This window comes from Venturia canescens, chromosome 1 (assembly GCF_019457755.1).
Source record: "Venturia canescens isolate UGA chromosome 1, ASM1945775v1, whole genome shotgun sequence".
Classification (NCBI taxonomy): domain Eukaryota; kingdom Metazoa; phylum Arthropoda; class Insecta; order Hymenoptera; family Ichneumonidae; genus Venturia; species Venturia canescens.
In genome coordinates, this window is record NC_057421.1 from 17,226,840 (window position 1) to 17,253,519 (window position 26,680).

General features: G+C 40.5%; 1 protein-coding gene across 4 annotated transcripts in view; it reads left to right on the top strand.

Moving 5' to 3' along the window:
- Positions 1-26,680, top strand: part of LOC122409151 (uncharacterized) — a 178,856-nt gene that overhangs the window by 41,252 nt on the left and 110,924 nt on the right. For all 4 annotated transcript variants that reach the window (XM_043416487.1, XM_043416504.1, XM_043416480.1 and 1 more), the window contains exon 4: positions 25,082-25,133. The gene's annotated coding sequence lies outside the window, so the exon portion shown is untranslated. The remainder of the gene's footprint in view (positions 1-25,081; positions 25,134-26,680) is intronic.

A 26,680-nucleotide genomic window follows, 5' to 3' on the forward strand; every position in this document is an offset into this window, starting at 1 on the left:
CCAACGAATGTACTCCTTCAAGCCTCTCAGCCTCGCATGTACCGTATACTCTGAATTCACAGCTCCAATCCGATCACGATTCGCCCTCGAGGCTTTCGGAGACCGAACACTGTAGGTACAGAGTTGTTCCTTTCTCATCCCTTCAGACTTTATACACGTATATATCTATCTTATCCTCAGTGTCGCCTCGGGTCCTTCGCGCAATTAATTCGCCCGACAAATCCAACTGCGGGTGGGTAGGCGGCGGCGGGCGGGGTTGTTGGTGCCATCCAAGCGGGCGATGGAAGGGGGTTAGTTGAGCGACGCGGATTTCGAAACGCGAGCGTTTCAACCCTCTGATCGTTCGCTGAACAGCATTAGCAACAGCAGAGGCTCATCCCCGGATTACGCACGTACGCACCGCAGGCGAGACGCGTATGCATAATGGAGAAGCGGGAGAAACGATGAGTGCGCGATTCAGTGCGAGAGACGAGAAACCATGTGGAGAGACTGGACACTCGAGTATTCTCGGCGGACGATCGTTACAGTGTTGACGGGAGATCGGGAGAGAAAGATAAAATCTGACAGACCAGCTATGGACGAGAGATAAAGATGCAGAGTATTCTCTTAAGAGCTTGAACGAAGCTTTCAAAGAAAAGTGGATTATACTTGTATTTTCAGAATCAAAGAGAAGGTTTGCAACCCTTTTTTTGTTTACGATACGTTAATAATTGAGACTGGAAAGAGCTTGGGGATGGAAAGAATTTTGAAATGAAAATCTATTCGTTCTTAATTCTTTTAGTTCAATGATAATGAATTATTTATCAAGAAATACCGTCGATGGATATCAAACGGAGTTGATTTTCCAAAGAAATGGAAAATTAAACGTTGCCCAATTTCATCGTTCTTATTTATACGTACGTACTTACAATACCAATTCGTCTCGTGAAATTCTACGAAGCTGAAGTTTGCCATGTTAGAGTTCAACGAAATGAAGGAAAAAAATATTTGGAATTGACCAATTTTTTATTTCGCAAAGTATGAAAAATTACGAATTGCAAATTCGGCAGGGAACGAAATTGGAGAATTACTGGAATTGTTGGGGAGTTTTTTAGATCATTTCGTTGGACTCCAACGTTTCAAATTTGATCATGAAGCTCTATGATCAAGCAGAAAAGACGAGCACCGTTAATAGTATCAGTACCTGAATACGTAATCCCGTAAAACAAAAAATATTCGTTTTCGGAGATTTATAAAAATTCTAAAAATACTGTATGTGCTTATTTATGATACAAACCATCGCCGCGCACGTAGAATTCCGTGCTTGCACCTTGCTTCCAAGTTGTATGTATGCATAGAACCTCAAAGGAATATACAGAGTTTTGGCTAGCTTGGAGCAAAGCAGATAGTTCACGAGACTTTCTCACACATATAGAGAAAATAAGTATTTGCCGAGCCACCGCACCAACGTACTTTGGCTCTTGCGCTTAACTCTGTGGGATGGGACTCTGAACCTACTGGGAGAGTAAAACACCCTTAAGCCGACCTCGAGACTCCTCCACCTCGCTAGAAACACCCTGAGAGTTCCCATAGCCGGAATGGTGTGGTTCGACCCGACCGACCGACACTTATGCCACATATACATATGACATGTAATATTTACACATGTAAATAAGACCATATACAAATGTGAACACATACATCTTTGGAAAAAATACTGCTGTTCTGCTTTCCGAGATCTCTTACCCGATCGCCTTGCTGATTTTTAAAATTTAATACTTCTAAATACAAAATACTTTCGAACGAAGCTTCTACTAATACTTATAAATTCATGTTTGTTCAATTGGACGACAGAGCTTCTAAGATTTAATACGAAAAGTAGTCACTCTGAATATGGATTCTTGAAATAAAATTTTGCAATATTTTACCACCAGCAATTTCTCACTTTCGATGTAAACGTCTTTTCGTTGGTAATTATTCGTCTTAATTTTTACCAACACAAAAGGTTTTCGTATTGAAAAGAATTGATCAGGCGTTCAAACATCAAGTTGCAAAACATTGATAATAGAATAGTGGAAGTGCTTGGTGAAAGAAGGAACTAGTTTGCAAGTGAAGAAGATATTTTAGCACGTGGAAAATTTTTAAATCAGCTTTTTTTATCAAATAACGTGTGAAGACATTTGGGACTTGACTCTAAATGTATCGACTTGCAGAAGATTTCGAGAAACTGTTCAATCGACTCAAAACAAAAAATCGAAAAAAGGAGAGTGAATGAAATGTGGGCCAATTCAGGCAACTTACCTTTATCGTTTGAGCATTCTGACAAAGTTTGACATTTCCGAAAGGATGCCATGTGAAGCTTAAGCATTTTGCCAGTTTCACAAATGTTGCTTTTGCATCGTTAGGCCTCGGAACCCCATACCGGCGCCTCTTCGTCTCGAATGGTCCTTGCATGCGCATTATCATCGTTCACAATTACTGCAACATTTTATCGGAGTTTTCGATTGATTATTTGAGCTATCAGAAAAAAAATTCTGTAACAATGACTGAGACAGCCTCAAAAATCTTCAAATTTTATTGCAATCAGCTCCTTTCATATTCCTTCTCTTTTCCTGTATATTTCTGCGTTCTGTAAAAGTAAAAACTTCTTCAATTGAGAATCGTAATCACAAATTTTGGATTGAAAAAAAAAACTTATTTTAAATTCAAACAAGCTTCATAAGGCACTGGAGCAACGAACAGTATTTATTCGATTCAACTAAATCCTAGCTGTACCAACTGCATGCTTTTATTGGATGAAGTAAAAGTGTCACGTAGATATAAAAAAAAGAAGCAAATATCGAGAAATCGAAGAATAACTGAAGATTTTACGATTCTTTAGCGTCGAGTCACTCTTGACAGTTTGACGACCGTTACGGAACCTGGCATATACCGATTCGCTCGTCTGTTATTTGCTTCTGTCTATCTCATTCTCTCCTCCACCCTCTTACGTTTTTCTCCCTTCTCCATCTTGTTTCTCCGAGTCGAGTCTCTTGGTACATTGTAAAGGTTTCACGAAGCATTCAAGCTCGAATAATTTATCGGTCGGGTGGCTGATTCCGCTGAGTTTGCTACGCGATGAGAGGCAGCTCCGAGCAATTTGCGTCTGTATTTTAGAAATCGTCACGTGAATTGGAGCTCTCGCGTTAGAGCATATGTTAAGGGGACTAGAGGTGTGTACACACCTCTATTTCCTATCAGTCTCACCTTGTTTCAAACATTTCGTTCCCAATTTCTGATTCTGCGGCGTTAACCACGAGAGCGTAGCTCTTCTATATTCATTTCCAAATCTTCGCAAACCTCGTATTTACGCCTCCAAATCTAAAATTCGACTCGAACCGCACGTTCGATCTCTAAATATATACGAAAGCCTCTCTAGGGTCGAGCACTACTCCGAACCGTAACTCTTGTTACTGCATTGAAATATTTCACGAATTTGTTACTGTATTCAAGTTTGAGTCCATCGAATATTAATGATATTGAATCGATGGATATGTATAGAACACAAAGTAACACTGAAGAACCAAGTGGGTTTTTTTTTCTTAGAAATTACAGTATAAGGAACGAAACATCACTCACGATGAATAAAATATATGTGGCGTCGCTACTACCGTTGTAACATGCCCGATTATGAGTATGAAGGTACGAGTTTGTAAAACAATTTGGAGAGTCAAGTTGCCACTCAACATATAATTATATAATCAAAACATTCTAGAGCGTCATACGCGGTTGCGAATGATATTCCAGAATTATGTTAATAGCCATCATCATCAAATCGATATTTTTTCGATTGTATTTAACCACCCTGTTCCACACCTTTCCCGAATGCGAAGAGCGTAACCAAAGTCAATAAAGTCATGCTGGACTTGGAAGCCTGAGCGGAGGTCGATATTTTGGTCGAATTCGCCTTCCCTCGCAAGTTGCAGTTTTTGAGGATGGATGCTCTGAAGGAAAAATGTCACCACCCCGAAATAAAGGTCAAGCAGTTCTCTGATGACTGCTGTAGGAGGTTGGAAGGGGGTGGAGCCGGTAGATTCGGAGGAGTAATCCAGCTCACGGGGGTCCCTAGTTGTGGACCTCAAAGAGGGTCGGGGCATTGCCCCCTGCCAATAAAAAATGGTTGTTATTATGATTATTTCGCGTCGTAACGCAAAGTATCATGAATGAGGGGCCAAAAAAAGGGTACAAAATCGAGAAAAGAATTTAACGACACAGTTGAGAAGCGGTGAAAATAAAATATTTATTATGCCTCGGTCTTCCCCACTATCATTGTGTTTTCATAGAAAAAATCTGAAAACAATTTTATTACTGTTCTTTACGGTGCGTTTCCGGAAGAATAAAAAAAATTCTCCACGTCGTAGAAGACAAGGGGCAAGGGGTTCTTGTAAAAAATATGGGAAACCATCGTGACAGGACGAAGTAGTATTAAATGTAATGCACGCGGCGATCTAGGCGTACGTACACACCGCCACACGTTATAACGTAACACACGGGACATGGTAAACAACCGTATATTATACCCTCTTGTATGATATATAGCCAAAGATTATACTAAGCCGGATCGTGTGCTCGCCCTCTTGCGAAATTGTTTCGTCCTCTCGAGCCGCGTTAATAAAGCGCGGGGCGATGGTGAAAGAGTACAGAACATTATATGTATCTTCGTATAGTGTACTCCCATAGACTGTGTTTAACAATTAAATACATACATATATTATACATGAAATGAAAGCTCCATGGATTTTGCATCCCTTGATTATCACCCTACGAACAGTATCAAACATGCTTATTTTTCTTCCCTCTAGGCCTTGAGGGTATGAATCAATTGCGGAAATTCGTTTGGTAACGCCAGATGCGAGATAACGAATGCATGGGAGGGTGAGGACGGATTTTTGGGGCCTAGACATGGGCGCCCTAAAATGCATCACTATAGCATCGTTCAGTTTGGATCCGATCGAACGTAGCCAAAGTCATGCTGTTTATTTCAAATATGAACACATGACTGGCCTATTACAACCCGTTGAGAGCCTAATAGGGCTTCGATCGAAAAGGGCAAGACTCTTTCGTAATGATATGGCAACCCAGCCGGGACCGAGTCGGTTGAAGGTATCAGAACAATGTTGCAGTAATTGCAGTTGAACCAAATCTGGTCCTGGTGAAGCCAAATATTGCAGCCTTAATTATTTTGAACACAGTGCTGGCTAGGCAACCCTTTTAGTACCTGAATGGGCTCCGTTAAGGTTTCCTCCTGCGTTTCGCAATGATAGAATAATTATCATAAAATCAAGTTTGAGAGACTGACGAAGCGAAAGTATCAGAATCTCAGTTTTCAAAACAAGTTTCTCTCAGGGGAGTTTCGGTTTGGAACTGAGGCTTGGAACGTTGGAATCGAACGGAATGAACAACAAAGAAACATTTCAAGTTCTCCAATTTTTTATTTCGCGAGTCATTTTAAATAAGGGAGCGAGGGAACAAAATTGGAGAATTGGAAATTGCTTTCTTCGTTCATTTTGTTGGACTCCTGCGAACTGCAGCGTCATCATCTTGAGAATTATTGTCATTGTCACATTGGAGTTTTTAGGCTACAAGGAGCAGAAGATTCTTTCAGACGTTCGTAAAGTTCCACATTTTCTTCTCCCAGCATGCCTGTTCCCCTCTTCACAGTGGAACGTACTCTTCCATTTCTTTAATGTTCCACAGTCTCGAGATTCTAAAACTCGTCACTCCATGTATCTTTCTACTTCACCTTATTTTTCGTTGCATACACGTCAAAGACTTCAAAGACCTGCAAGCACTTGAGACTCTAGTGCGTCAGGTAATTCACTACATATTCCATATAGACATGTATAATATGCAGCATGAATCAGATAGGGTTTCTCTCAACACCCCAATGCTCTTGTACATTCGGCACTTATCATCGAAGAATCAACATCTATATCAGCGAGAATCAGAGTCAGCCAAGAAGAGAGTTCTGGAAACCTTGAGCACTTTCTCCCTCATCGTTTCACCATTTATCCTTCGTTTCACGAATTTTATCTCGTTACGCTGAGTGCCCTATACAGAATCATTTCTTCTCAGTTCGTATAGTCGAGTCTCTTGATACATATTTGTATTATTTATGTATATATGGATGATATATTTGAGTGAATATACAGGGTGTCACAAGATGAGATGTTGATCCGTCAGCGTTCACACCATAAGATTTTTTCTCACGCTGCTGTCAAAACAATGATATCTTGAGAAACAAACTGACATACGCAATCGATTTTCCATTATACTCATCAAACCCAATCTTTTGTATAATTGAACAGTTGAAATATTTATAAAAAATTATCATTTATGAATTTTGAAAATTTATTCATTATTTCGTAGAGTAAATATTTTATCCGTGGTGTTCAACAGTTCTTGGTGAATGATCAAGAACTGTGAACAGCCAAAATTCTATTCAAGTTACCATTTATCGAATCAATCTCTACGTCTTTCCGAGTTAACGATGTGAGCTCAAGTTCAAACTCGAATTTGAAACTAAATCCTACTGAATCAGACACGAACAATTGAAACTAAAAATATTTCGGTATACATCAATCTCAGAGGCAAAATCCTACTGAAAAGAGAGTAACGACCGTGCAAGATTCGCTGTCTTAGATTAAACTGTTAAATTCACCAAATATTCTATTGTAACTAATTCAATTCGATTTTTCGACGACAAATTACATCGAAACATTCACTTTGAGTCATTTATAACACAACCCTGGGTCTGCCTCTGTACAATAAGGTAATTCTCAGAGTTTTCATAAGCATGTTAAAAATATTTGCAAGTATTCAACAGCAATTTCTTCATTTCCCTAAGCAAGTTGCGCATAATGCTTTTAATCAATTAGGCTAGATCTCATAATACTTCATTCTCTATCGAACACATAATCTCCGGTTTTCATGCAAAGTCAACATAAGAGAGAGAGAGAGAGAGAGAGAGAGAGAGAGAGAGAGAGAGAGAGAGAGAGAGAGAGAGAGAGCAAGAGATATTAGCTTATAATAATAATGGTCTTTTGAGGCATTTGATGGAACTTTAAGATTGCGTCATACATTCTCTGATGTATATATTCACATTGGTAGTGGGTTTAGTAGGAAAACATACAGCACGAGAGATAAGAGTTAAAGGGTGGGACCACCATCGCGATGAACACGACCGGGAGAATATACCGTGACACTCGGGATGGCTCTTCGGCCTCATTCTCCACCGTAGCTGAGAGCCCACCCTTGGCATATACCTACACAAGATTCTTTCGCGCACACATACACGTCAAGGCCCTGTCTCCCCTAAGCTCAACGGTTTTTCACCACCTACCTAATTAACGGAGGGTCCGAAGGGAAGAGGTCTGCGTACATGTAAATGTGCATACGAATATACACATGATGACTGTGGCAAAAGTCAGGAATGCTTACAATCAGCAGCGGAGGAAAGTCGTGGTATGAAAGAGAAAAGAGAACAGACCCTCGCTCTTCTTTAGCGAAGCTCCTTTCTTTCGTTTCTCATTCACGCTCGGTATACTCGTAGGCAACATGCTTCTACAGAGCACTATGGAAAGAGGGTACCGCACAAACCATGCGAAAATATATACCCGCGTGAATACACTTTCACCCATGGAGTTGTATGTATACATGCATTTCTGCGAACAGGGTGCAAATGTGTTCGCTATCGTCCGTACTCATCATCCTCGAGGAGGAGAAGGAGGCGAGTCTCCGCTCCAGCCAGAGCAATTACTTTCGCAATAGTCGAGTACTGATGACACGGCGCGTCTATTGTCCCTACGTGCGATTAGGCAACGGCATGGCGAAAGCGCGTTACTTGCTACTCGCGATCGTCTTCCTCGCTTTCTTCCATTGCATGTTTACGTTGCTGTGTGTATGTGTTTGCACGTGGGTGCATTTCGTCATACACAATGTGCATTAGAAAGGCAGAGAGAGAGAGAGAGAGAGAGAGACTCGGTGTGTACCCAACCTGAGCTTAAAGTCAACCCGCGCCGGAGCGAGCTTATATCTACTGCAGAAAGGAAGCTATGCTGGCACAAGAGTGCGCTGTGTAACCCTTATCCAAGTCAAGCTACCGAGCGAATCAGAGAGCGAGTGTGCTTCCGCCAGGAACAATGAAAACCGTGTATACATATTATCTACGTCGTGGATATGCATGGTCACCAAGGAGACACTCTGTGGGAGCGAGATTGAAAAATAATAATACAAAAGGGCACGGAGATGTTCAGTCCGGGTCAACTTCGAAAACCTAAACGCCAAACGAATCCCTAAAGTATGTAGTCAGTCCTACATGTAGAGCTGACGCGTTTACAGCTTTAAAAAATGCTTTTCAGGCCTCACTAATTATTGGTTTTGACAGTTTTGAGGTTAAAAAGACTATAAAAGATTACAAAAACCGCAGTCGCGATCGAATGAAAATTGACGGATATTTTTTCGAATTTAGTTTCCGGTTAAAGTCACGAAGGGAGAATTTTTTTCCATTTAAAGGTTATGAGGTTAACAGAGACTCGTTGAAATGGCGTTGACGAAATGATCTAAATGAGAAAAAGTGTCTTTCGCTACAGATCTTTGATCCTTCGGGATGTTTCCCAACATTTAACTTCAGCGGGGGCGTTTTTCTGCTCACTTTGTCGGAGCTCAAACACGAGTGCAGTTATAACAGAGGTGAACCCGAAAGCGAAACAGGCATTCGACGACGCCTCAGGGAAATTGTACATTGGCTGCAGACCAATTCAACGAAATTATGGGAGGCTCACGGATATTACAAACACACAAAAGTCGAAAATATTTTGCTTCCCGAGTCATGACCTACTGCTACGACTACTAGAGAAGAAGCAAAAGTCCATAACTCAGAAACAACGTTGCGACAAAATTATTTTCGTCGAGCGACTTTTCAGAATTCCTATTAAACTTAACGACTGGCTTTCTTAATTACACTCTCATAACCTAAGAATGTACATTTTCATATTCTGTGGATAATTGCAGTGAGCAAACAGTCATCGTCACGCTCTCGAGTGTGACTTTGTTAATTCTACAAGCTACTTTTTACCAGTATTTCCAGTAACTACAAAAGCTTGAATACACAAAATAGTAGTTTGAAGGATAATTATTTTGTTCGATATGCGTATAGAGTTTCGGTTCTTCACTGCTGACTAGTAATCTCGTTAATTATTTGAACGGTATCGTATGCGAGATTGCGGTACTTTTGACGACACTGTTAGTGGAGCGAATGTGTGAAAAGGTCGTACACAGTTGAGGTCAGTTCACTGAGGGGTAAAACTCGTCTGTTTCATTTCGGGACTACCATCACTCCCGGAGATATATTTATGTGGGTGCGCATATTTATGCACATTCACACACGTTGACACTTCCACTGTAGGTATTTCCGTTCGCACCTCCTCCCTCTCCCATTAGCCGCAAAGCTTGAGGTGTGTTCGGTGAACTCGACGGCGGGGGCCTTGTTTTTCCGGTAGGCAAAAGAGAGCAGATTGTCCAGCCTTGCCACAATAAGTGGAGCAGAGAAAACCGACGTGAAAGAAGCGGATGAAAAAGATAGTGGATAAAGCTTGAAAAGAGAACGAGTGCGGGAAGGAGGGGGCGGGGGGGGAGGGCGAAGGGGGGCAGTCACGCGTATGCAAACGAGAATCTCTGCGCTACTGCTGCCGCCTGCGGATCTGGCTCTCTATTCTGGTTTTGGTGGTTTTTGGGAACGTGATTCTATAGCTAAAACAACCACCCAGTGGACAGAGCATGGCGACACTGTAACTATAAATATACGTGCACACAGATGCATGCATTGCATGCGTGTGCCGCCATACAAATGTGTGTGTGTGTGTGTGTGTGTGTGTGTGTGTGTGTGTGTGTGTTTCTTTATATGACGACGAACAGGTCACTGTGTACCCAGGGAAAAAGCTTCGGCCACAGATTTGTAGCCCCGAGCGTGAGCGAGTGGATGGAGGCTATGGCTCATGGGGACTGGATTAAAGCTTGCTACACACACACACACACACACACACACATGCACACTCTAGTTTTCGCACTCGACTCCGCCTATCCCCGGGGCGCGCGAGCAACGACACTCGAGAGTCGAAAAGCCACGGGTACACGTGCTCCTCTTTCTTTTTGTGTCAATTCTCCAATTCTTCCTTCCTCTTTCTTCGTCTGTCATTAAAATCGCAATCGAATGGTAAGGTATAAATTAGTACTTTGTATCGTTGCGTAGATGGCGGTAAATGCCATGAGGTACCTGAAAATAAGCACATCAATCAATCAACGGGGCCTTGTATCTCTACCATTTACCATACAGTGCATAATATTCGTGATTATCAAAAATGTGCATTGTTTCATTCGACATTCACCGAATTTTACTGTAGAGAGGAAAAAAATTCAGGGGCCCATAGGACCACGATTTTTCAATGGATTTTATTTTGACGTTGAATTTAGTGGTGCATGGACACTTTTGATGGAAGAAAAAGGTGTGTGCTGAGTGCAGTGAACTACTTCCAGAGCAAGCACATTGAGTGAAACGATGGAATACTTTGAACCCATCGTTTTTCAAATATTCCTTTTATCACGTCCGGTTATGTTGCGTCAGGCAACGTAATTTCCTCGTAGAAATAATTTCTCAAAGACCCATCGTATTAAATCATCGGAAGTGATAGTTTCGGGTACAGTGACAGTTGAATGGGGAATGAAAAGAGAGTTTCAATTTGAATTTCTGTAATAAATCAATTTTAGCCAGGATAGATGTGTAAGCCCATGTAATTTGCACACGTGGCATAGGCGTTCTTGGATTATTTTCATGATGAATGAGGGCGCAGGAATGGGAAGTGGGAACGATAGCGTTAACCCAAGCGACTGATGCATTCGTGCTTTCTTCCCCCTTCACATGTGCATCTGTGGCCAACGAGAACGAGTACGAAATGGGTTGGTTCGCATATACACACGCGCGGGGTTTCTGAACGTGTTAGTAGCAACGAACGAACAAACCGAGGTACAACCGTAAAGAAAGAGACACGTGTGTGCTCGCATATCCATGTGATGCAGAAACGCAGTAGAAACGTGCTTCTGTAAACCCACTGGTGTTATCTTGCATTATATTGCATATGACAGACGTGCTCTGGCGGACGAGCGCAGCTCTAGAGAGGAGAAAAGGGCCGTGCAATTCCGTACAGTTCTGTGTGTCGCTGTTCAGAGAAGATCGCGCCGCTCGGGGAAAGGGAGAAGCTCTCATTCTCCCGTTACAGTGGCAGTGTCGTTGCAGGGTGCATCCAGCACCCGTTGCATCCGCATACGTTTGCATAGTGGCCACGGAAGAAACATGCGACCCGCGCGTTGCGCTGCGAACTGGCATGTCCATGACGACGAAACGTCCCGCCTCGTTTATCTCACTTGTGGAAAATTAAACGAATAAAAGCACGAGATAAGCAAAAGAAAAAGTATGTAAATAGAAAAGTGGCTTGGCTCTGCCGGCCGGAAGCACAACAGCGCGCTGAAATTGGCAAACAGGTGAAAAATAAATAAAACAATAAACTTTTCGTGTCTAAATAAAAGATGAGAGATTCGCGTCGGACAAATAGTGCTCGATTATAGTGAAATCTTTATTTCCTCATAAATGCATCGAATCTATTGATTGCAATTGATGAAAACCAGCACCCTCATCGGGTTATCGGAAATGAATGCAGATCTGGAAATTTTTTTTATTACCAAATTTCTTTTGATGCCACATAAATGAGAGGAATTATATAACTCGTAAGCCATTCGGTTCTGTATGTCCAGATGAAAAGAAAATTTAATGAAAAATTCTGCTATATCGGGACGGTAGCAGATGCCACCAGTACAGTATAATTTTTTATATAAATTTATGTGGCTATAAATATGATTTAACGGCAAGGAGCCGCATTAAAACCTCTCGCGTTTCGATCCATTTGCCAACAATGGTGGATATATCACCTACGGTATCGTTCGTTTAGCACGAGCAACGAAACTCTTTCCACGTGTTTGGCACATAATAGAGAATGCGGGATCCACGCAACCGCACGTTAAATTGATGCGACTCACCGGTTGAAAATTCGATACACTCGTTATATCTCTCTCATTTTCATATCATTCCCAAATATTCTCATCAAACCTGCTTCTCTTCTAATGCCTGTCCGTTTCTTCGTTATTTCCCGGAACATCATCAAAATCGCACCTCCTGTCAGCCGATCTCGTTATTCGAACGCACGTGAATGTCAGATCAAACCGATTAATGTGGTTTCCACAACAAGCGCCGCTGCCCCTTTGTGTGTGAAACATTAAAACGCATTACAATGAGAAAGAATGAAAAGCTTGTCAACAGCATTCTAAAGATTTCAACTCTTCATACGTCTCAACTACAATGCAACGACCTCAGCCTATAATACAAATTTAATATAAGTAAACAATATATTTTGAAAAAAAATTGTTCACCCTTCAAATTTCTGTGATATCTCCATTTTTCAGAATCCCCTAACCAGCCTTGAATATACCCGTTTCAATTTCCTTCATAAACAGTCTACCGTTCTTATTACAAACGATGCAATGTCTTTCCGGGTATGAAACGATTATTACCCTACAATGTCAAAACTCCCTGGCAACGTTCCCTGGGGTTTGTTCCTCCACCCAAATCTCTTTCACTCTTGCAATCCCTCTTGCTCTCTCGTTGATGCTTTCGATTTTGCAAGCTTCTGAGGCGCGTTTGAAATTGTTGGCATGTCGGAGTGAATCAGCGGTTTAAACTGCTACCATAATACTATCTCTGTTAGTATCTATTCTCTATACTATGAGATAGATAGTATCGTTTAGCTGTGTATTTATATAGTATCCAACAGGGAAGCTGTCGGCTATACGACTGCGGTGTGTTTATTGTACCTTATATACTTACATACATGTACGCACACATATATTATATAGATATATAGGCAGGTTCCTCCTAACTAGCAGAATAGCTAGCTAATAGATTACCTATCAGGTCTGCAACCTCTGTACCTTGGACTCTGTCGCTCTTGCCCTATATCGCATCCGGTAAGGGAGTTGGAGCTAGTGATGGACTCAGTTGGTTAGATGTCTCACGAGCGAGAGAGCGAATAAATGGTGTATATAGTAGAGGACTGGTCAGTAGTTGAAACAGACGGACGGAACTGTGTATGGATGGACGGAGGCATTGGTGTGTCGATTACCACTGCACCACATCACACACAATTCCTACTTTGTACTCTAATGCAAACTATTCTAGTGCAGCTATATTAAATTGCTTTGCGTTCTGTTGCTACTTCTTCCATTTCAAGCCGATTTCATCTGTGCCGAATTCACGTTAATTATCGTGCTACCCAAATTGCTGGGAGAAGAGTTGGACGAATTTGCGAAGGCAGTACGACGGTGGGGCAAAATGCTGTGAACTTGGAAGCTCACTTGCATCATAACGCACTTGTCCCTTAAAACTCTTTAGTTTGTTATTCAAATTTACAAGACGGTTCTTCGGTTTGGAATTTTGTAGAAGTGGTTGGTTTAGAAGGGTTTTAAATACACGTAAGCATTCGAAAAAGGTATTCAACCTCTGTGGATGCTGGCTGGGTTTTCAAAGTACACCAATAACTGAAAATCAAGCTCTGAGGGATTTAGGGAATACTATTCTTGTCGTGTTATTTTTAATTGACAAAATTTCAGTCAATTTGCAAGCACCGCGTGAGTTTTCATTTCTTTAAATTGATTTTATTTTGTGAAAAATCATTGGGGTTTTATTTTCTATCGATACCATCATCGTTTATAGATTTTTTGAAAGTCATTTAAATTTTACGCTGTCACAAATCTAGCTAACAGCTTTCAAACGATTAATAAGTTTAACGAATTCGACAAATTTTGTGTTCTATTATTCTTATGTGAAAGTGAAAGTGCTTATTTGTTAGTAAATCGTAGACTGTCGTAGTTAGCGAAAACAGAAACTGTACATTGGCTTTCGAAGCCGGTGGACCGTAGCAGCGAGGGAAAAAATGAGACAGGAAACACTAGTAGTCGCGCGAATCGTCGAAAAGGCTTCTCAGATACAGGGGTGGTACAAGCTGCATATGCTTAATGTAGACTAGAATTGGTTCTAGTGAATACCGTGTGTCTATCGCGTTGACTGCATTCTATCCGAGAAACAAGTATTTGTCTGTCACCATATTTACTTTATTTAGAATGTTTTTATACATTAACAATCTCGGAATTATGTCGCAAGACTGTTAAATAACAATCCTTAGCTGAACTATCCGGCTTTCTGCTTCTTCCATTTCTCAGCCCTTGATAATGGGTAGAGTTTATCGGTATTCTTCATTCTTAGCAAACTAAACCGTCGCCTGTAAAGCTCGAAGAGTTCTGAAAATACGAAAACGTACTCCTTCGTTCTCATGAAGTTTTCATGGACTAGCGAAGACTCGATACTGCACAATTACCTTGATCACTGTTCTCCAGAAATGTCTTTCCATCAATTACATTTCTTAGTGACAGTGAATTATACAAGTAATCATAAATAAGTATCAGTGTTCACTATATACAAAGGATTATGCGATTACAACTTTGAATAATTAGCGTACTATTCCGAATAGCACTTTTCGATTAAAGTTCTCGAAAGTATGCGAGAGTTGGAGCAACGTTGGAAAAAATTCTGTTCGTTTCAATGAATAAATTCTAGTGAAACAAAAAGTTGTACCCCCGCACGTCATTGTAGCCCCGTGAGATCAATTAACCGGTATTTTAATTCATCCTAAAATTATTATGTTCTTCCCTGCAGTGGTTTTCCTGCAGGTTTATTCTCTGTAATCAGTATTACGGTCTTGTAGATTTTCATTGTTGCTATCGAAAATAGTGTTCAGGTAATTGAAGCTGAGAATCAATGAAAATACTAAAATATGATAAATTATTGTGGGAGCCGAATTTATGTTTAAAAAAAACGATGTTTTTTCAAATTTCTTAGAAATAAATATTTTTTACATTTACTATTGATACACAATTCAGTTACATTAGTTGACATGACACCAGAAATGGTGTTAATTTTAATATCACATTTATTAAGAAAATTAAAAGAGATGGCAAATACTGAAAACAAAACCAGAACGAGCTATGCTGCTCGCTTATGAACCCGAATATGATCAAGCTTTTCTTTCTTTTCAATCAAGGTGGCAAGATTTCATAGAAGTATAAATAATGGATGTCAGTACGGTGGAGATCCCATAATTCACAGAGAATCTTTAGGCAAGTGGAGAGGATTTAAAAATGAGATGACACATAGCTAGGTAAAATTCTATAGTTAGACTTGCATTAAATAAGTATGCGATTCAGTCAATTGGCTTCCTCTCTTTTTCTCTGCGTCCAATATCCACGATTAGCCATGGTTCGTATAGATGCATGTATATATTCGTTGCTCCCTGACTCTCGCTTTATCTTTCCATCGAGAGACGCGACTCCGACGATGAAGTTAATACATTATCGATTGTTTCGTAGACGCGGCGGGTGGACGAATCGTTCATTGTGTTGCCCTACAGTATTCCCTTCCACCTACCTGCATATCGATGATATTCAATCTCAACTCCCAGCGTTATAGCGAGAAGCACTAAGAGAGTTTCAATAGCGCAGTGCATGTGGACGCGTGTATATGATTTTGAGTCAGGAGGAGCTTAACTGGATGCGTTTCATCCACTCGATAAGCCCTTAGGACTTTAAATCATCGATATATGGCTATCTTATCAATACAGACTACGTTGAGAATGAGAGAATGCCGCGTGGACGGAAACCGTTGCCATTTCGGCCTGTCATTCCAATCAGTCGTGCAGCGCCCTCTAGTGTGTGGCCTCAGATTCGTGTCCCAAACGGCGTGACCACACGCACCATGTCACTATCGTTCACTCACTCTCCCGTCCTCTCTCTCTACCTCTCTTGATATTGGAACACTAACCCTGCGACAGCACAGCAACGGATTAACCGAACGATCAGTCAGAACATCCCGAGATAGTCGCCAGATATTTCATCCGATCTTCATGCGTATGCAAAAATATATACAGGAAATTTTACGCCAAATAGATCGATGAAAAATAAAAAATAATAATCTCAAATCAAATATTTATCGCACAACGAATTTATCCGACTGAAACTTTTGAACAATTTTTCTACTTCTTTTTTTTTTCATTTACTTAACTCTTTCTCAAAAATCAAGCAAATTTCACACTTTCACGCTTGGGGACACCAATTCCATGTTGAGTTCAATTGCAATCTTGCGTTTTATATTTTGTCTTGACTACATTGTCGAAAAATGATAATTTTTGAAAAATTTCTGCCGGTACAATATATGTTGAGATAAAAATTGAAAAAAGTATCAAGTTAATTAAAAAAGTAAATACCGCGTTAAGGTACGCTGTACATACGTGAGTAGAATTGAAATTTTCCTAAATCCTGAGAATTTGAATTTTGAATACAAACGGTCGCTTGTATACATACGGCGCGGATCAATGATTCAGTTTATAGTGATGAAATTTGATTTATCGACGCAAAGAGAAGAAGGGAAAAAATATCCAACTCATAATTCCCATAATAAGGGATTAATTGGCTCAACGGTTAATAATCAGGAATACTAAATAAGCAAGCCGTGCATATTAAAACAGCTCGATTGAAAATTACACCTCGCTGATAGACCGATCGCCACTGGATACTCACATACACGTTAATCTACACGTATGTACAAAATATGGTAAACATGAAAATGTAATAATTAAATTGGAAAATAACGCAGGAAAAATCTCGATAATTGGTACATATGATATGTTTTCTCTGTTGTAGTGCTTCTGCCTACGTTGAAATTCGAGTATATAAACCTTTCTCTTTTCCTCTTTCATTTCCTCCTTTCATATCGAACTTTCGAGGGGTTGTTCTACCTCGTTAGCGGTGAATCTCGAGAGTTGGACTCCCGGAGTCGGAGGGGAGAGTGAGGAGAGCGAATTAAACAAATATTGGTGCAAGAAAAAGAGGGTGGAACGAGCGATCCTCATTGATATATAGTTACATTTGGTAATATGTTGTCATGCGCGATGTGTTGCAGAGCGCTCACGAGCCTGCCTCGTTTAAATGGCAAACGATTCCATGAGAGTTCGTTCTCGAATAATCCTTTTCACTCTAATTAAGCCTACAATTCTTGTCCTGCTGACTACACGAATTCGAGAGAAATCCCTTCCCAACAAAGTTCAATATCAGCAAATTTGATGGCTAATTGCGAGCTCGCGGCTAATAAGAACAATGTGTTCAAATTTTCTGCGTATCAATGCTCCTGGGATTCTCATTTGATCCTTCATTCTCCGACATCACATTTCAACAACGAATATCCCTACGCCATTTACACGGTTTCACCCTCGAGTAGGTTTGAATAAATGTATAATCACCTCGAACATGTTACGGCTCAAGAAAAACTGGAGAAAAAATTCACAGTGTGCGGAGAAACCGCAAATTTGTGCGTGCTTTCATTACCGTAGACAGTTCAACGTTTGCGCACCATCCCAAACCACAGAAGATTTGACGTTAAAAGTTTACGAGCTCCATGTTGGCGCTCCCAAAATTGAAGTCTTCGCAGAAAGAGCGATAAAAAAAGCTTATTTTGTAGGAAAAATCGGTCCGATAGAAAAAGGTCTTTATCGAAGGAGTTGAGGAATAGACAACCAAAAATTATTTATAGATAAAATTGCACAAAAATTGATAACAATTCTATTTTGTGTTTGGAAAAATGACGATATAAATTTTAAGACCGAACAAAATTTATTCATTGATTTATTTATTGATATTATTCACAACATAAGGAATGAAACTTATCTTTTTATTTACCTTTCGAATAGTCGCTTTCAAGTCCTGTTCGTTCCATCGGACCTATTCGTTCGATCGTTCACTACTAAATAAATTCAACGATCTACCTCCTCGCGCGAGAACTTGGAGAGGGAAAATCGAGTCGCAGAGCGATATTTTGGTCAAATTATGTATGTTGAAATTTTGAGATAGAACTCGACTTCCAATTTCTTCAAACTTTATTAAAAAGAAAAATATAATGAAGGATTTTTCGATTGCACGAGTAAATATTTTCGTTCTCATGTTTAAAAAAAAGCTTGAATGATCCAGCGTGTATTTCGTATCGATATGTAATGATATTGAAATATTTCCATTGAAATGTTATCTATAAAATGAAAATGTGATTCCGTGAGTTCATATACAAATGTGTGTATGCGCATCATCTTCCCGTAATGACAGAAATATGAATCTACGGCCGTAAAGTTTTATAAGAATAATGAGAGGAAAAAATATGAAAAAAAGGAAAATAAAAGGTTCTAAGACACAAAAATGTTGCTCTGCAGAAGATTCGATGGCGTCGCGCGCGCAATCGATCGTTTCTAGGAAAATTTACACATATACAAATATATTTGGTGGACACGGCTTTCACGCTACGTCGGTGGAATAAATCGGGCATCAGAGAGGTCACAAGCGAGGAAAGAGCGCTTTCCGCGAGGGAACGATGCTCGATGTGTATATACATATATAAATAAGCATGATGTATATAGAGCAGAGAATATACAGAAATGCGATTCGAGCGTTCGAGCTCGGCGCCCAGCGCTAGATCGAGCTCATCCGCTAATTAGTTTATCGGACGTAATTCGCGTTAATTCGCGACTTCGCAATTGCGATAGAGAAAGGGAAGTAAAGCGAGAAAGCGAGATGATTGCACACACCGATGCATGGATGAGGTGAAGAAGGGCAGAGAGCAGAAGGGACGGATGGCATATTCGTACCGAGATTTAAATTACAACGCGATCAGCCAATTAGCTTGGTGCTCTGGTCTCTTGGCACACACGTAGAGGCGCACCGCTCGCTCTCTCCTGCAGTCCTTTCTCCCGCGCACTGATTTTCCGTGCGCTCATACTGGCCAAAATGCTCGAGGAATAATGGGGGAGAAAGGGAGAAAGATAGTGTGACTACACTCGCTGGACAGTTTGTATACGCGGCGCGGGGAATGAGTAGCGCAGTGCAAGTGCCAAGCCAGCAGCTCCCGGTTATCAATTAACGCGATTACTACAACGCGGCTAGTCCGCGATGGCTTAAGCTGTGATTCAATTTTGTACAGATGCGTATACCGGCAGGAGCTGCTTTCGACTTTTTTCTCGCTTTTCCTACTTTCTATCTCCACTCCGGCTGATCCGCTCTATGCGCAATGCAGAGAAAACCCACGGCGAATGAAGATAATGGAGGGATCGAGAAAGTCGGATCGAGGAACGACGAAGACAGTCAAATGTAAAAGATTAAGAGGTTCAGGCTTCGCGTTAAAATACTCAAAATTAAGTTAATTCATAATTTTTCTTTGGAAAATATTCGCATTTACGAATACGCGATTCGAAGCTGCCTCCGATTTTCTCTCATTATCAAATTTAAACGCATAGCTTCGCTGTATTCGTTCGTGTCAAATGTGAAAATCATGCATGCGGACGGTTTACTGCGTTTTTCTCGTTCCCACCTCCACTCAGCCCAATCACATTTCCTGCTTGCTCTGTCTCACTGGTCGATACATCGAACACCCTCGATTTTGTCCTAAATACTTTTCATCACGTACGGTACATACGCGCTGCACATTTCAAACGTATAAAAATCACGTAAAAATGCGAAAACACAAGTTCGCGAGAGCGCATCGAGCCACTCTTAACTCGGTATTCGATTCAATTTTAAATGCCAGGAATGCAATCGCGAGCTTTTTTCATATATTTATAGCAGTGGCGCGGTGCGGATACGAGGGGGGAGCTCCGAGGGAGGTTAACAGGCGCACTCGTGCTCGCAGGACCATTGGAACGTAAATAATTGAGAGTGAGCCAAAAGGATCGAGAGAGATAGCCACATGGCGTGCGATAGCATCGACGTGGAATTACAGAAATTAACGAGCCGACCCGAAATTTTCGTGTCCGGAAAGCGTTCACCTCTGTTACGAACTCGCGCATCTTTCTCTCCGTCTCTTTTCCCTCTCGCATTTAATCTCTTTCGTTGCTAAATTCCACGTCCAGCTTCCTACTATTCGTTTCCAAATTATAAATACGTAACGCTTCACGTGCCTTATTATTACAGGGCAAAGTGAAAAAAGAGGATTAGCATTTAATTTGAGCGGATTTAAAGAAAAAAAGATAAAAAACGAGAGCAGGGATGGATGCTAGCAGTTGGCAAGAGAACAATTTCGAGGAGACACTAAAGAGGAAAGGAAGAACGAGAGCAGGCGCAAAAGCCCGATATCTCCCTTTAATCACGCACACGACACCCTCATTAATTAACCACGATCGTTCTCAACGAGTGGCATTTTAGTCCAGACCAATGCTTAATTTGTAATTCAATGTCGTTTTACACGACGCATACATAATCGTGTGCCTTATTTATGCAAGTGGTGCAGATGAAAGCTTACTAGCGATAATATGTGCTTACCAAAATGGAATAACAAAACGATATATGAAGAATCCCTTTTGATAAAGTTCTTTGCTAAATTGATTATGCTATTTGATAACTCGATGAAATCAAATGAACCGTCATCATTTATTCAATTTCTCACGCTCGCTTCTCTCCTCAATTTTTACGAACTAATTGCTATTTTTAAATGTGGATCGGCGCTTTGTATTCGATGTGACGCGAATACGCGTTAGGTCTCATTTATTTATTCGTTGTTAGGTTCATTTGAAATTCGTTGTTTATATAATTAAGCCTTTTTGTCTTGGAAATTTTGAAATTTCGAAAGAATGGAAAACGAATGAATCATTGTGGAAATAATTGAAACGTAGTAGAACAACGCTGCCCGCAATAAAGATTGGAGCATAGCAAATGGAAAGAATGAAGGTACGAAATTGTTTACAAAGCTTGCAAACAACCGAAAATTGGAGCTTCCCTGTGCATTTGTCTTCTTCTAAATTTCTTTAATCCGAAGATTTTTTCAAAGTCTTCGATCGCACTGTTTCCACTTTCCACGAAAGGATTGTACATGAAAGATTCGAGAGTGCACGCGCGGGGAATAAGAAAAGTATGTGGAAAGAAAAAATGGCTTCCGGATCGACTCGAGTTTGCTTAATTGCTGGATGAGAGACCCCTTTCGCTCTAAACCACACCCATCCTCGTTCACTCCCGTGTTTCTCTTCGGCTCGGCGTATAATGTTAATGGCTCAACCGGAGTACACTGGTTGTGAGAATTATACGGCCACGAGAATATATCGTGGGTTGTTACACGGTTAATTATGCTTCGAGCTTTGCACAAACTGCTCATCGGTGGTTTGCCATTTCCTCATTCAGCATCCCCATCCAGCCAGACGTATCTTATTACTTTTTTTCGAAAAAAAAAAAAAAAAAAAAAAAAACCCCTCGTGGATGCGTTCCATTCTCCTTAGTTGGAGTTGAAATGACAAAAAATAGTAAAAACCGTCTCTCCACCGAGCTCATAAACGTCTGAGTTTGACAGCCTACTTGTGTATTAAGAGCGCAGCCAGCGAAACGTTTGTTCCAATTCTTTAATTGAACTGGTTCTCCCGTTTCCAAACAATTTGTGTCTCAGTTAAAAATATTTTGTTCTTTGCATATTGAAAGCACGAGGAAACTCGAGAGATGGAAATAATTGGACAGTACGTAAAGGTACGTAAATAAGAAAATTGAAAGTAACAAAGGTAGCACGAGAGTGAAAAAAAGAAAAATGAAGAAAAACGGTTCGAGAGTAAGAGAAGAAAAAACAGGGCTTATAAAGAGGATAAAAGAGGACGAAATGTTCGATAATTACGTATGAGCAGTAAACCGTACAGTGGTATGGGCACAACGCGCAGAATCGTCGAGCATCTACCCTCATCCACATCGAACCGTGTGCGTCCATCGTTTTTCAATTTTCCGGCTGCACGGCTCGAAGCTTCTACAAGCACAGACTAAACTGGAAAGAGGCGATGAAAACAGTAAGGGCTATAGTTGTGGTCACGATGCGAGAGATAATCGAATGAAGAGCTATAACTGAAAGAAGAAATTTCGTGTGAAATATTCGAGTCTAGTTTGCTCAATCCACAAGACCGGTTATTAACGACTATCTGGAAATGGTGGTAATAAAACCCTGCACACGTAATGTCTTGACAATTTTTTACAAAGCTTTACTGAGTTCGCATAATGATTTCGATCAAATGTGTTTCGACTGTTTTATGCTTGACAGTCGAAATAGACTCGTGGAATTCGAAAGAGTTGCAGATTTGGGGAAAAATATTATTTTTATTACATAAAAATCATGAAGTGACTCGTTAATTTTTGCACGACTTGATTGGACCGAAAATCAATTGCAACATGGTTTATCTTTCAGTTATTCAACGATTATGCAGAATTGATATTTGTATGTATAACTAATATGAGTATTTCAAAAATTTTGATCACTTGCGAAAGCGAGTGCCAAGAATGGCGAAAGAGAGGGATGAGAGGGAGGACTATGTGGAGATAGGAGCTAGGGCATCGAAACATAAAATATAGACTGACCGCACTTTCACGCTCCGTCGCGGTCGAGCGCAGCGTGCTCTCTCGTTGTTTGCAAAATAAATAAATATCCAGTGAACCACTCGCTCTCGACGGAAATGTCACTGTATTGTGCTTTGCTATATGCATCTACAGGTTAGTCTCATACGTCAAACGAGTTTGGTCAAAATCGGATGTGGAAAAACGACGGAGGTCACACAGGTTAACTAACGGTTTATTGCAAATAGAAGCCTGTGGCTTCGGGGATCGGTAACAGTGGCGACAGTATCGCCTTTCCAATTTTCGGGTCATTTGATTTTTAGAAACAACGCCCTCTCAATATTGCTATTGAAAAGAATGAATAAATTATTCCCAAAATTCAGTTTTAAATATTTCATGAAATAGAAATGTCCGCTATGAAATGATAAGAATAAAAAATCTTTAAAAGTCATTTTTAAAAAGTTATGTCACAATTGTGAAAAATTTAAAGCCATCTCAGCACTGGGAAGCACAAAAGTAACATAATAAATTTCGAGGCAGTGGATGAGTGTTGGAAAGATTTTGGCTGAGACTGGAACGATTCTTGTAGAAACATTCTCTAGTCATCAAATCAACTTGCACAAGCAGATACGATTCCATGCCTCATGTGAATTGAGTGTGTGAATCGCAATAATCAATTATATGTGCGTCCATGTTTGCTCAACTTTCCAAACATGTTTTTGACATTCTTCGAGTGCAAAAGTTAAAATTTATTAATATTTTATACCCCGATCACGGGAAAACTAATTTTTTATTTGTACACGTGATCGAGTCTTGATTCTTGTGACATGAATCATGTTCAATGAGATATAACAGACCCTAGCAGGTATGACGGCTCATTATATATAACGTTAGATCATTAAATATGGAGAATTTTCAAAATAGGAAACCATAGTAGGATATTTTGTAAAGGACGAAAGGATGTCTAGGGAAAAGTAAGAAAAATCAGGAAAAAAACTTGGAACATTGCTACGAGGAAAAAAATGGGAGAACAAGAAAACGAGAAAAGATAGCCCGGAGCGATTTGAGCTCTACCCAACGTGTGTGCTGCAGATTCACTTATCTACCACCATCCTTTCTATATTCCCTTAGCGGGGCCTGTATTCACCTTCGTCTCCGTACTTTTCACGTTTCTCATTCACGGGCTCTCGATTCTATCTCGGTGGTGTGGTCGACACGTTGCTGGACGAAACAGAGTTAAAGGGAGAAGAGAGAAAAGAGCGTAATCCTCGAGACTAGACGTGGCTTATTTTCTTTTGCATTAAATACTTTTAATTGAATGGCAAAAAATCTTGAATCTTAAGCCGCTTAAAAAAAACATTGAGGAAAAAAGTATAATGAAAATAATTTGGTACCAACTACCAAGAAATGAATTAAATCTGGTCATTAAATCTTAGCTCGGAACATCCCATAGACATTGCCGATCGGATAAGTACGTAAACCAATGTCTCTACACTGTGCACAAAGTTTCTCGAGATTCACGCGTGCGCTTTCTTTCAAACCACCCCCTCCGCGATTCCCCCCCGGTTCAACTCTTCATCCTCCTGAACGTAGGTGCTGTACGTGCGATCGTGCATCGCGGTTGTACACACAGTTATACATATAGATTCAACCCCTCTATAGGGAAATATCCATAATGCGCATTTGCAATTTCAATGCCTTGCCGACCTGGGGGTTGCAGATCTAGAGAAACAAAGAAAGTAGTGAGGGTGTGTGAGAGACCGAGAGGAAGAGAGAAAGAGAGAGAGAGAGTGAAAGGAAAATCTAGTGGAACAGAGGAACGAAAAGGAAAGCGGTAGTGTAGCGGCTCTTCCCGTGAGTCTCTGCAACCCTCTGTACAGAATCACTACCACCATCGAAGACGATGTACTCTACGCGACTGTACAACCTTCGCTATAGAATACCAAGGCAAAGCTAGGTTCCCAGAGCCAGCCAGCCAGCCAGCCAACCAGTCTCTTCCTCGACATCCCTTACCACTCGTATTTCTCACACCGATTCCACGAGAACATATCGCATCCTCTTTCTCGGGCGCGAATCCCCTCCATCTACCTATATATCCGCTTCCACGATCCTATCTTCTATCTGCCCTGAGCATCGTCCCTGGCAATCCCCCTCGCTTCCAATATCCCTATACGCATACTCCCTTATTCCCATTCCTACGTATTACCTCCGGTTCTTCAACTCTCGCTGTCCTCCTCCTCCTTCAGCCTTCTCTCCTTCGCGCCTTAACACATAACGTGTCTGTTATTCTCTCGCCAGAGAATCTTCTCTTGACTCTTCTTTTCTTCTCTCAGCATCCAGACGTGTATCTTCTGTACAGTCAGGGAATCAAATAGCGTTTTGGCATGTATGCTACTTTGGCTTTTTTTAAAGGGAATTTCAGTGTTTTTCATGCGGAAAAAGCCGTTTCTTTCTCTTTTCTTACCTTCGTAGCCAGACGAAAATAATATGTCGTGTTAAATCTATTTTTTTTTATCTGTTGCAGACATTTTCGCACATTGGCCCTCGAAGCTGGAAATATTTTCAACTAACAATACGTGAGTATTCTAAATATTTATCATAGTTTCAAGACATTTTTCCCCCCCCTCAATTTTCCCTTCAAAAATCATAACCTGAGTTTTGATTAAACTAGACATTTTATTAGAGAATTAATCCTCCAAAGACAAAATATTTTTATTTCGCTTCATGGATTTATGGAGATAAAGTTATTTCAATGAATTCCGAAACAATCAATAGTCTTTGGATTTATTCTGCAGGCGCATATGAATTTTCTAGATAATTAGATTAACAATTTCATTCAGATGGTATTTGCGCTGTACATACGCCTTTGACCGACCGTGTGGATACATTGGTGGGAATTTATTCGAGTAGCACGTCAAGTTTGATAGCTCTGCTCATAAAATATACAATCTCGTTTCGTAAATGACATTTCCAAATGAAAATAATTCAAGGAGGCTATTGCATTTAGAAACATTAAATATGCTTTTTTAATTCAGCGCACACAGGATATAAAGACAGTCTGTGAGAGAGTCTCCGGGCGAATTTCCTCTAGGATCGCGAGAAAGATTTTATTTTTACTAATTGAAAAAGTATTGGAGAAAATGCTATCGAGACCTTCCGGAAACTTCGACACCGAGTCTTGCGAAGACTGTTTATAAACGTTGACATTACTTCCGATGTTTCCTTACTCCGTTTTGTGCATTGAATCCTCAAGAATTGTGAAAATTTATACAAAAACTCATTTCCATTGAAAAACATATTTCAGATTGCTCATCTATTTATTTTTATCCGTTTGAACTTCATTTTTAAATTGCAAACGACAATAAGATCGTTATCCAAGGTGAAAGTGAGCGAGTATTATGAGCTGCATAAAAATCGTCGTAAAATGGAAAGTGGTAGCGATTTTGGCTATACAATGGGAGGGCTGTCGGAAAAGCGGAATTACCGCGAGACTGACTGCGAGCCAGACTTCAGCAACGGGGATGTCGGGCGAGGGTTGAACTTCGCAAGAATCACTAACGCTGAGAGAGAAACTGCCAGCAGTGGGTCTCGAGCATTCTCCGGGCATAAGTGCTATTCCATGTACGTTCTACCCCCGTGTGTTTAACCCTCCTTTCGTCCCGATGAGTCGCTTCACCCTTTTATGTCTCAGTGTCATCCTTTTCAGTCAAGTCGCTTTACAGGGAAATGATAAAACAAGCCTAGCTATCGCCGTTCCATAATTCTCGTAGCTCTATGAATGAAGGATATTGCACACGAAGATGCGCGTATATTTTATTTCAATTTTTTTTTAATTAGCTGAATGTGCATCCGTTTGAGAGGGACGGTCATTATCCTAGCGGGAAACGCGACGAGTATCATAATAATGATTTATGATAATGGTGTATTACCGTCGACCGTTCGACGAGGAAATTGAGTCAAGAAACGTATGCATTATCACACTTCCTAGAGTCTTGGAACGTTGGATACTTGAACAAGATACTTGATGGGTTCATATTGACAATCAAAGATCTATACAAAGTATAATAAATGTTTTTAAGAATGCAACTGCTGAATATTTCCACACTTTTAATGGGAATTTCAG